The following is an 865-nucleotide window of genomic DNA, read 5'->3' on the forward strand; positions in this document are numbered from 1 at the left end:
ATAGGAAGTGATGTGCAGAGGATCTTGGAGGAGCTTTAAGGAGCTAGGAAGGGAAACCATAATCAGGGGATATTATGTGAAAGAAAATCTGTTTTCAATGAATGGAAAAGAAAGGAAACCAGTGTTCCATTGTAGTGCTTTGTAAAATTCAATTTAAATTTTTCATTTAATTTCCATAATGTGTATGTGTGCTTTTTGAGTGTGCTATTATGTGCACACCTGTGTGTAGGTGTTCTTGAGAGACAGAAAAGGCATCTGATCCATTGGCTCTATTGGTAGAGGTGCCTATGAATGGTAAGATGCATGAATTTGATAGTGAACTCGTCTCCTTTGAAAAAGTTGTACATGACTTTAAATGCTGATACATCTTCCCATCTTTCACAATATTATTTCTATCTATTTAACAAAACATCATTCTTTCTCCTAAGTTTTACTCCTCTAACTCCTAGGATGCAACAGCATTCTCTTATCTCCTCCAGAAGGGATAATTAATTTCATCATCTGCAAATATTCATTCCCTCTACTACAAACTTTCTCAGTTTTTCTCTTAATTTAAAAGTCACACATTAATTCAGATAACAAAACAATTACTTGTAGTTTATTTCAAATATTGCTTTGTATTAGAGAAATAAAAGAACACATCCCTTATGCACTAATCTCCAGGAACCCGGTATTGTAAAATAAGTGTTGGAGTAGAAGATGATAGGATGCAATGTACAGAAAATTAGTACAGATGACATTCCTGGACATTATCATAGAAGAAACAATGAGAATTGATAGCTGATGCTTACATCTTGCATTGTATTACAACAGTTGACTCTGGGTCATCACTATATTTTTCAGTAACAATTTATGAAATGAGTGT

The sequence above is a fragment of the Peromyscus leucopus genome, chromosome 1 (genome assembly GCF_004664715.2).
Source record: "Peromyscus leucopus breed LL Stock chromosome 1, UCI_PerLeu_2.1, whole genome shotgun sequence".
Taxonomy (NCBI): Eukaryota; Metazoa; Chordata; class Mammalia; order Rodentia; family Cricetidae; genus Peromyscus; species Peromyscus leucopus.